Source organism: Ixodes scapularis, unplaced genomic scaffold (genome assembly GCF_016920785.2).
Source record: "Ixodes scapularis isolate PalLabHiFi unplaced genomic scaffold, ASM1692078v2 PGA_scaffold6__148_contigs__length_123643588, whole genome shotgun sequence".
NCBI lineage: Eukaryota > Metazoa > Arthropoda > Arachnida > Ixodida > Ixodidae > Ixodes > Ixodes scapularis.
The window spans coordinates 116,549,232-116,558,860 of record NW_024609881.1 but is presented as its reverse complement, the minus strand read 5'-3'; positions in this window follow the sequence as shown (position 1 = coordinate 116,558,860).

Sequence of the window (9,629 nt, the reverse complement as noted above, 5' to 3'; positions counted from 1 at the left end):
TCTAGAAAATCTAGAATCCTCACCTTTGAACAAGAATGAACTGGCGCCTGCTGGCTTGTGGGCCGTGGAAACTGCAAGAGATTTGCGATTAGTTACGTTTAAGTAACAATTTTTTTGAGTAGCCAACTACAGCACACTCAAAATTATATGCACGGGACATAGATGCCTCATGCGACGAACTTCCTTCATCCTTGTTTTCTGTTAACTCTGCCCACCTTCACCACCCGCCTCCAATTTCTGTGCTACTTTTTAAATCTCGATTCCCTGGTTCCCAAAGGCCATGCCATGGCTTGTGCCAGTCACAGGTCTGTCAGCTCTGCAACCGGCGCCATTGTGGCAAAGACGCCAAAGCACCTGACGCTTATGTGCTCTTTTAATATTTTGAGCATGGCTCAAAACAGGTGTATGGGTGTCTGGTATGCCCTTTGCTTATTTGCGGATCGTTTCGAATCAGAGGGTAGGCGCTTCTGCGATCTGAGCGCATGCTCGGTTTTTTACAATAGTTGAAATTGAACTCTGCAGGAATTTTCAATCATAACAAACAGAATGTGCATGCCAAAAGGCATAGCAAAGGAAACATCCACCGTCTATCTATTTTCGGTTCTTGTCCGCAAGAAGCTGTCGTATATGTAGCCTTCCTTGCTTAAGCCACTCATCCCTAATGTCCCGGTTGGGTCTCGTCCTGATGAATTGTCGGTGGAGACCTGAGGTGCAGTCAACATCAGATTAGACCTTTTGAGACAGAACCATATACTTGCTCGAAGGAAGTACACCCAAACGAATTTTAGACATGTCATTTATAGTGAGTTTTAAAATGAGAGGCCTGATGTAAAATGAGACGTCAATACTGACGCACCAATTTTGCGAACCTAAAATTTTGAAGGCCTTGTCCCCTCGCTAGGGGGACAAGGCACATGAATCCCGGCATGTGGATGAAATTTTTACCTTAAGATCCTGACTCAATGCCCATCCCCGAATATTTGACCACCACAATTTTAGAAAAAGATAAGTTTTTAGAAAACACCGAGTCATCGACCACCCCTACAAAAGCCTGAACCAAGCCTACTCGTACTGTGGCTTGTTTGCTCCGTGCCGCCTTGAGTTAATTCGGGCTGACGATTTTTTTTTCAAATGGAACCCACATTCTTAGTTTCGGTTTCACTTGTAGAGGCAGGTGGATACTTTTGTAAAGCTTCCTCCCTATGCGCTTCCGAGTCAACATTTTTGCAATGGCCAACCCCCGGGCTTTGATTTGTGCGCTCCTTGACAAATGCTGAAACTCATATAGCAGTGATGTGATTGGCCTAAGCCGTTTTGGAGCACCTTTCGGAGCAGCCAAAACAGTGTTTTGGAGCAGCAAAAGTAGCTTTTAAAGCAGATATTCTAATAAAAATAAAAATATTTGTTTTAAATGCTGGACACGCGGAGGGAATCTTGCTCGCCGAAATAAACCAATTATGGTCAAGTTTGGCCACCTGGGAGTCTTTCAAGATGTAACTGAAATGCCAATGACATGACATATTTCTTTTTGGTTTTCGAAACATTCTGCAAAGCTGGAGCAAGCTTTGCTTTAGCTTAGGGTAGTATTGATTGTCCAATTTTAATGTCTCCAAAGAGACATTGCGACATCCCACTAGTGTACAGTACTGTAGGCATTGCCAAGCAATTCCGAAAAACCGCTTGCCACCGTTTTACTGATTGCTGACGTGCCAGAATTTCGTCAAAAGTAATTAAATGTAAAACACTAAATTGCAAACGTCCCGACTGGTGCCTCTGTCGTGCAATTATGTTCGCATCGTTGGTTCGCATGCACGTGAGGGCAACTCCGGCAGGCTTGCAGGTGCATGTGCTTTGTCGCGCTAGCGAAACGGCTGTTTAATCGAAACCGAAAGCATGCCTCTCCGCTCCGTCCCAACTGGTTGCCAAAAATCTATGCAAAATGTAACTGCCCAGCATGCGACAAAAAAGAGTCCAGCGCCGCGTGCTTGCAAGGCCGGCAGGCGAGGTACGAGCTAAACACAGAAAAAAAGAACCTGAGCGCATTGATGCAAGACATCGCCAGCCAGGGTCGCTTTGTGCAACGACTGAACTCGAGACAAACAAGCGTTCTCTGCGGGTTCAGCGTGCGGACATTCCCTTCTTTGCTTTAGCTCACTTCAACTTTTCTTCACAACACATTTTGCACGTACCGGGGTCCCTCTCGAAAGAAAGCCCACCAAGAGAAACCTAGGTAATCAATACTTCGACACAGCAGTCTTTGAGTTAGAGAGGGATTTTTGTAGCAGCGTATGTTTTAAACAAGAACATGAATGTTGATGAACATGCGGCGGTCCTTATGTTTCAGTTTAGGCAGCTCCATATCTGCAATGTCGTGTGGCCGTTGATTTCAGGAGCGAGAGCTTCAGCTCAAAAAGCAACTCCCGCCGCGCCAAAACATAGTTTCGTTTCACAGCGCCACGTCATGGCTGGTACCCAGCACGCTAGCGTTGCAGCACACACACACACGCCAACATCTATCGTTTAAAAAAAAAAAATCGTGAGACGAGATTATTGCTTACGAGACGACGAGAGCGTGAAAGAAGAGACGGCATGGCGGGAAAAGACTATTAAAAAAACCATGGACGATTGATGCAGGATATTTTGTGTCGGGCGGCCGTTTGTGCCGCCTAGCTCATGCATGCTCAGTTACGGTACTTAGTTTAGTTTCGGTTATGAAAGGCGACCAAAATTGGCCCTTTGGCGCAGGCTCGGCGCAGATTACCCATATTTTGACAAAATGTAGCAGGGTTAGCCCCTTGGTGCAGTTTGGCGCAATTGGCGCAGCCATCACATCACTGATATAGGCGGGCAATAGCTTGCCTTGAAAATACTTGCTCTTGGTGGCCGAGAACAAACTCGTGTTTCTGATTGGCAGCCATTTGCTGCGAAGGATACCTGCACATATCCTAAAGAACCCAGTCTTAGTCTAATACAGATGCTTTGGCCAGACAGAGACACAAAAGCCTGACACAAGACCACTATAAAGACCGGAAATAGAGTGTCTGTGAGGAATAAAACACACAACTCAGATAGGCATCAATCACTCACCTTGAAAACACTTGCGATGAGCGGCAAAGAGCAAACTTCTGGCCTTGATTGGCTGGTGCTTGCCACCAAGACCTGCATGTATAAGAAAGAACCCGGTCTTAATTAAACTTGGGTGTTTTTGCAGAAGGGAGACAAAAAATACTAATGCAAGACCACTACACATAGGAAATGGCATCCAAGGGGAATGAAACACTAAACGCAGTGTGTTAGTGTTGACTGTTTTTTCCCCCCCGAGTCACCCGTTTTCTCGGGCGAGCCCCTGGGCTCGGTCCTTGGACCACTTTTGTTTTTCATTTTTATTAATGATTTAAAGATACACCACCCCAATGTACAAAGCAGATTTTTTGCTGACGATTGTGTTTTATTTGCTAAGGTAAACAACCCGTCTGATCAAGAAGAATTAAATTAATGTCTATCTTTGGTTCATGCATTTTGCATAAAATGGAATATGGTTCTAAACTGTAAAAAATGTGTTCAAATGGCCTTGACGCGGAAGAACAACCCTTTGTTTTTTTACATATTCTATCAAATGAGTACCACTCGATACTGTTAACCAATATCAATACCTCGAAGCTGTAATTACCTCTGATTTGTCATGGAGTGCACACATTGAGTTTGTAAAGCAATTCGGAAGCTCTGGTTTTTAAGACGAAATATTAACCTGTGTTCACCTGAAACTAAACTGACTGCTTATAAAACCATCATAAGACCAATGCTAGAATATGCATGTATTGTATGGGACCCTCATACAAAGCTGTCAATCAATATGTTACAGACTGTGCAAAAAAAAAAAACATTGCAGTTTGTGTACAACCATTATGGTTTTATGTCATCAGTTTCAGATTTGTACCCAAGATCGGGATTGAGTGATTTGGCAACCCAGAGAAAAACAGGACGGCTGAAGTTTCTTTATAATATGATACAGGGTAATTTGCAACTGCGTCCCTGTGATTACACTTCGTTTAACGAAACAAGGCCCATGAGAGGCAAACACCAATTAACACTTGTCGAACCATTGTGTGGAACCACTTTGTTCAAAGCATCCTTTTTTCCTAGAACCACGTGTGAGTGGAATAAGCTTCTTGAAAGTGTTTTGATTTGAGATCATTAGATGCTTTTATTGAAGCACTACTCTCGCACTTTGTTGAGTACTGGCGCTGTCTGCTTGTTTGTACTACTTCTGCTTGTCTTTGAATATTGTTTTTGTACACCTCCTGCCTGGGCGTTTAACAGAATGCTGGCAGTATCACCAAATAAATAAATAAATAAAATATAGGCAGCCAATAGCTCACCTTGAAAATACTTGCTCTTGGTGGCCGAGAAAAAACTCGTGTTCATGATTGGCAGCCATTTGCTGCGAAGAATACCTGCACATATCCTAAAGAAACCAGTCTGAGTCTAACACAGATGCTTTGGCCGGTCAGAGACACAAAAGTCTGATACAAACCACAAAAACCAGGAAATAGTGTCTGCGAAAGATGGAAACAGACCCAGGTGGAAAGGCTCCTTCTGTTTCACCTTAGTCAAATAGTGTAGCTCATTTTGCTAAAACAATGCATATTTGCTAAAAAATTTATAATATATATTTTGCCCCATTTAGCAGAGTTTACTGCCAAGGGTACCTGCACACCAGAATAAGTCAGACTTAGTTTTTTTTTCTTTTGATGAGCGACAACAGAATCCTAAACGGGTGATGAAACAAAATATAAGCCTACCAAGCCAGGCTAGTTTGCCTTGATGCAAGCACAGTGCCTCGGCCGACAAATGACGTTCTATTCTTGGTCACTTGCCATATTTGGTGGGAATAGTAAAGTAAATGAAAATAAGGCTATCTCTCTTGCAGCCCACAGCTGCAAACAAAATTCATATACCTCGATAAACTACCTAAAAATAAAATTGGGTGGTGGCCAAGCGGTTTATGGTGTCAAATTTCAAATTTACAGACTGTGTTGTTCTGGTTGAAGTCCTCCTAGTGTATATGTTTATCCTTATTAATTATACTTAAATTGTTTTATTTTTTTATTTTTGAGGCACTAGCACATAATTTATACGCTAATTCAGCTTTAGAAGCGTTTTAAGAATACTCCACGGCTTCCTAGTGCTTGTAATAAATTCTCAATAAGAGCGGCTTTCAATTTTTTTTTTTTTGCTCTCGCTGCTGCTTGCTTCCTCACCCTTAAAATGCTGACAACTCGACACAAAAGTAAGAAAAAAATGTGCTTCAAATGTGATGAAGATGAGCATTTCCAAGTTGTACCCCTGCTTCATGGCCTGGCCATGCCACCATACCACAGCTGAATGCAGCGACGAATGGTCCCAGGTGCTGTGACCCGACCGTATATAGCCTTACGGTGTGGCGCGACTCATGCAGCCCCTATGCTTGATGATGGAGCCAGTGTGCGAGGTGCGACCTGCTAGAGCTGTGCAAGCCACAGCTTTACAGCCTGCAAAGGGTGGGAAGACAAAGCTTGCAATAGCTTAGCAAGAAGCTATTGCAAGCACTAGGGAGCCACAGTGTGTGAATAAAAGCACTTCTGAATGTGAATTAGTGTGTAAATTATGCGTCTATACGTTAAAACTTTAAAAAAAAGTATTATTTATAAATATAAATATATATATACTGTATACTAAAAAAAAGGCAAAAAAGAAAAGAAACGTCTCCAGGTGGGTTTGAACCCAGAGCTCCACTGCCCTTGATTTCAGTTCCCTAAAACCCGCTTCAGATGGGGCAACTTTTCTAGCAATCTTGAGGTTGCTGGCGGGTAATTCCCTAGGTTTTCTCAGATCAGCACGAATTTCTGAGATCAGGTTCGGCTTAAAACAGACACGCAACTCAAACAAACTGGAAAAGTTTGAAGCGGCAGCAGCCAATCAGGGACGCAATATTTTCACGTGACACCATTGTGGTGGTGAGGATGACAGCTGAAGACTTGGTCCTGGTTTCAAATGGATCGTTTTTGGAAATAAACTTTTTCAGAAACATGAGTGAGTATTAATGCCAGTCAAAGATATAAAAACATGTTTTTAGCACGTAGTTGTGCGTCTATATAGTGCAAGAAAAATCAAATTTCATGATGATGATGGCAAGTTGTAGCAATTTGGTTGCAGCGTCTGAACGCAGGCGGCCTGTGTTGCTGGTGTTGCGACGTTAAGTTGCTGGGGGAAATTGCCCCGTCTGAAGTGGGCCTTAGGCTTGCTTCCACCGTTCACGCTCAGCGAGCAAGCCCGCTTCAACCGTTCACACCTCAAGGCAAGCTGGACAGCTACAAGCCACCTAAAGGTCTACCGCCGCATCCCCGGCCAGGCCGTGACGCGACATAACTTATTAAAAGTCTTGCTGTCAGTGCCACGACCGGCCAGAGTGAAGTCGAGAAAGAATCATCTAAATCAATTCATAGCTTTCTTGGAACGACCCCCCTCAAGGGAGAGTCGTCCCTCCGCCTTTTGTCGACTGTTGGACTGACGCGAAGAAACTAGCCGTCTTGGCCCAGCAGTTACAAATCATAGTGCTCATTAACTCGCCTGCCAGCGTTCCAGGTGCCAACCGCAATTTCCGCCAGTTTACCCGACACCCGCTGACAATCTCGTCTGCCAGTGTTCCCGGTGTCAAATGCCATTTCCGCAATCTTTTTAACACCCACTGTCAAAAACCCATCTGCACTCCAGGCCTCGACAAGCGCTTACTTGCCTACCGCATCACCCCAAGCCTAAATCCTAAATCTGCAATGAGTCCTGGCTGTTTCCCCTCCTGCCACCCGTTATCCTGCCTTCCAGCGAACATGCCGTGACTCTCCTCTGCCTCTCGAGACGACTTTCTTACATCTTAACCGCGCTCCCCGTCTCCTGCCAACCACTATTCTAGGATACCCGAGAAAGCGTGTATTCAACCTCGTTCTTCGAGCCCTTTAGGTACTTGATTCGAGGAGACACCTGCTGAGGTCTGCCGTGAGACAAGTTGCCAAAATTCCAACATATTTGTCTCAACGGGCATTGTAAGCGTTAGTGAACAACCCGCTCAACGAATCCGTATGACTCCCTGGGGAAAACTAGAAGCAGAGGCATACCGAATGAGCCTCACGTTGGATGTGCCATTTTAATACTGGTTTCTTTATGGAGTTCGCTTAGCTACTAATAATCACCGCCCAATCGGTATGCGCTCCGCCCGTCACCCAGGGAGTGACATACAGCACCGAGAAGACAGCGAATAAGTTTACTACCTCACGGTTGCCCGTCGTTCAGAGCCAGCAGTCCAGGCACGCCGACCCTTGTTGTCGTCCGTCGATCAGAGCTCACAATCAGAGTCAGTGTCCAGGCCTGCGGATCGTCCTTCCCATGGCAGCGCTGCGTAGGCTGGCTGTCCCGGGCTATCACTGCCCGAGTCTCGCTGCAGAACCACCCCGGGATCGTCGTGGCCTAGGCTAGACGGCCAGGACTCGCCGCTTCTACCGGTCCGGTTTGAACCTCGCTGGTGGACCGCTCCAAGCCAGGCAGCCCGTCTCCGATGTTCCTGCCCAGCTCCAGCCTCGCTCAGCACGCACTGTCTCGCGCCAGCTCGTGACTTCTTTCTCCGCCGACCGCCTGTCACGTGCCCTCTGCGTCGTCTTTCACCCTTGGCTCCCACAAAGTTAAGGAAAGGGAATGTACCATTATGCTCAGTGAAGTTCGGTGAGAAGACCCGGGACTCGAGCAGGAATGCCATTATCCTTGGTGTGACCCTACGAGACTCTCTTGCTGCTTTTGCTGGGGTTTATCTAACTGAAGTACCTGTCTGAAAAGTAGAAGAAACATATGTGCATAACACTCATTATTCACAAGAAAATTTGTCAACATCCTAAATGACCCATGGAGAAAACTATGTGAGGAATTTGTTGGCCACTTTGGCCGAGTCACCTCTCGTGGCCAATGTTTCATTGCAACTTTAATTGTAGTAAACAGTCAAAGGGTATATTACAAGGTGCAATTTGGTTTTGTGCGAACCTACAACGCACAAAACAGCACTCTAACACAGTATGTAGAGGTACCTGTAAACAAATTCCAGGGTTTCATGGAGCCTCCTTCAGATAACTGATGTTGAACATAAAATGTGTGCACCAAGGAGTGAGCAAACAGTGACTTCCAATTAGTCTCAAGCACCAGCGACATGCCGACAAGGAGTGCAATGTTACAGTGGCTACAAGGAGAAGTGTGGCGAGCGCGCCGGCTCAGGCGTGGCATTTCGCCAGGGAAAAAGTAGATGGCGCTGCGGCACTTATACACGTTACCGGCGCGCAGAGGCAGCATTGATAAGGCTGCGTTTTTATTTGATTATGCCTCCGTATGTCTCATAATATAATAGATATGGAGTGTTTTTACATAGTTAACTAAAACTGAACGTCGGAACTATCATTTCTAATTTTGAAGAAAAGGAATTAGTGAAATATCACGACTTGCGGGCACATGTCGATAGCTCGGAACATAGGAAAATGTGTTCGACTACGTAAAATTTGCACATATTTTGCCACCCAGTGCTATTTTTTTATAAATAGAGTCACTGACCACTATTCTTTGCCTTACCTTATGAGTAGAGCGTGAGCACGTGAAAAAATATGCCATTGTATAGTGTCCGGTGAATTTTGAAACGGCGTTGCGTCTGCCCCTGTTTTTTTTTTTTTTTTTAACTTTAACCTGGGGCTGCATTAATTATAATTATGATACCCATGTTGAATGAACCTGAGACTTGGGTAGAGAAGAAACATCAAAACGTAGAAGGGACAGAAAATAGACAGGACGACGTCTCAAACTCAAACTCGTTTAAGCTGTGTTTGAGAAGTCGTCCTGTCTATTTTCTGTCCCTTCTGCGTTTTGATGTTTCTTCTCTACCCCAGTCTTAAGTTAATTCAACATGGTTAGTATTCACCAGCTCGCCTGCACCCTCACGATTTTTTTCTATAATTATGGTGTTTCGTTTTTATTTTAGTTGTCAGGTAAACACAAAAGTGGATGAAAACATACTTTTTATTGAAGCAATAATACCGCCGTGCGAACTCAACGTAAAGCAAAAGGAAATTATAGAAAAACACATCGAAATGTTATCTTGAGTCACAGTAGAAATGTCTATCTAACATGCCGAAGCTTCTGATACGTCTTCGCGCACTGCCATTGAGCGAACGCGCTTTCATCCTTGGGCACACCAAAAAGAGAAAGTTCGCTTGGTAGAAGAGCGTGTTGGTTTAAGTCATGGATGAAGAAAGAATAAACAATTAAAACAGGGACAACACAACCACATTTTTCATGAAAGATGTGGTTGTGTTGTCACTGTTTTAATTGTTTATTCTTTCTTCATCCATGAGAGAAAGCTCCTTCTTGCATGATTTGTAACCAGTCGTGCACCCGGGCACAAAACAACTGCTTTGCTTCCTAAGCATGAGTACACACAGTCAGCACGGGGGCTGAATAGTTTAAAAGCGTGCTAAACTTCGGCATCGAAAGGCGATGAAAGCGGCTGGCGTCTGCGGCGACGGGGCGAGCGACGGCCTCTCCGGCTGGTCGGCGACGTGTAAGTA